The sequence below is a fragment of the Staurois parvus genome, unplaced genomic scaffold (assembly GCF_062004578.1).
Source record: "Staurois parvus isolate SC_StPar_1 unplaced genomic scaffold, SC_StPar_1.0 ptg000928l, whole genome shotgun sequence".
NCBI lineage: Eukaryota > Metazoa > Chordata > Amphibia > Anura > Ranidae > Staurois > Staurois parvus.
Window position 1 is genome coordinate 519,268 of NW_028318724.1, and position 2,262 is coordinate 521,529.

Below are 2,262 nucleotides of genomic sequence, written 5' to 3' on the forward strand. Positions count from 1 at the left end.
TGGTGCATTTGGCAGTGTGGGCAGGTGCCAAGTCCTGCTGGAAAATGAAGTCAGCATCCCCATAAAGCTCGTCTGCAGAAGCAAACATGAAGTGCTCCAAAACCTCCTGGTAGACGGCTGCGTTGACCCTGGACTTAATGAAGCACAGTGGACCAACACCAGCAGATGACATGGCTCCCCAAAGCAACACAGACTGTGGAAACTTCACACTGGACTTCAAGCATCTTGTAGTGTGTGCCTCTCCATTCTTCCTCCATACTCTGGATCCTTGGTTTCCAAATGAGATGCAAAGTTGCTCTCATCAGAAAAGAGGACTTTGGACCACTGAGCAACAGACCAGGTCTGTTTTTCTTTAGCCCAGGTAAGACGCTTCTGGCGTTGTTTGTTGTTCAGGAGTGGCTGGACAAGAGGAATACGACATTTGAAGCCCATGTCCAGGATCCGTCTGTGTGTGATGGCTCTTGATGCACTGACTCTAGCCTCAGTCCACTCCTTGTGAAAGTCCCCAACACTTTTGAATGGCCTTTTCCTAACAATCCTCTCCAGGCTGCGGTCATCCCTGCTGCTTGTGCACCTTTTTCTTCCACGCTTTCCCTTCCACATAACTTTCTATTAATGTGCTTTGACACAGCACTTTGGGAACATCCAACGTCTTTTGCAATTACCTTTGAGGCTTTCCCTCCTTATGGAGGGTGTCAATGATGGTTTTCTGCACAACTGTCAGATCAGCAGTCTTTCCCATGATTGTGATTCCTTCTGAACCAGACTGAGAGACCATTTAAAGGCTCAGGAACCCTTTGAAAGTGTTATGGCTTAATTAGCTGATTAGAGTGAGACACTTTGAGGCGAGAATAATGCACCTTTTCACAATATTCTAATTTTCTGAGATTGTAGATTTGGGGTTTTCATGAGCTCTAAGCCATAATCATCACAATTATGACAAATCACAGCTTGAACTATCTTGCTTTGCATGCAATGAGTCTATCTCATATATTAGTTTCACCTTTTAAGTTGCATTACTGAAATAAATGAACTTTTGCACAATATTCTAATTTTTCGAGTTTCACCTGTATATCTGGCGTGATGGGTGTAGTAGCAATTCTCCATGAATTCTCAAGATGCTCATCAGATATTTTGGTTCTAATTTTGCCTTTCATGTGACTCATCTTTGGAAACCGTTGCTCACAAACAGTGATGACATGAATAAGGCATGATTGTGAAGAGTGGGATTTTTTTCTTTGGGAAGATAAACTTATAAAAGTCCAGTAATGAGATGCTGTAAATTTTTTCTGCGGCACCATGTGCTCGCTAAGTGTAAACACATTAAAAAAAAAATCCCAAAATCAACATTTTTAAGTAAGTTTATGAATTTGTTGAGCTGCATTCACAGCCATCTTGGGATGCTGGTTGGATAGGCAAACAGTGAACTGTATCTTGCTTTGCACTTCCTGAATGATCAAACTTTATTTACAAAAGACAACTCAATTTATTATTTTTGCATGGAGGAATTATTTAAACACAGCAGTGTTATTTGCAAGTCAAACAATAGCCAGTGCAGGAACACATCACTATGCATTTCCCGACTGCCAAGGTCTTTCAGCCTGCACTTACCCCTGAAGTGTATGAATGATGGCTCCATTCATCTACAAAGAAGTATGTGATTTGAGCACCTAGGGAAGTTTGAAAAAATGGCGGCACACAAAGGCAAAATGTGGTGGTGTAGTGAAGTACTGTATGTATTATTCCTCAATGTATGTGTGTGTACACACATTCACATATGTCAAGCAAGGAATGTTTAGGTGAAAAGACTTCCTTGAGCTGATAAAGGGGTCTTATTTGGACATATGAGTTTTCAGGGGCCAGGTGTTGCTATTAAAAAGATCAGACAGGGAGAAGAGCATGCACTTACTGGGCGCCACATTGATGAAGAGGCTTGATAGGGGACTGGAGAGCAGCATTTGCTGTCACATGTCATGTATCAGGACATTTTGCAGGACAAATGGAATCAGGCTGTCAAGCAGGATCCAGGTCATTTGACAGCTACCTCTGTAACATAAGAATGACACCAGTTTTATGAAAAGTGAAACAGTTAAATGTCAGGCTATAGTGGATGTAGTTCATAAATGTCAAGCTTTTTGTAATTCCTTAAATACATTTCATACAGCTAAATGTCGTAATTTGTGTTTTTGACTGGGTTTTCAGCTAGGAGATCCTGTGCACTTATAATGTCTCGCTCTAGCGGAAATCCCTCCCCTTGCTTCT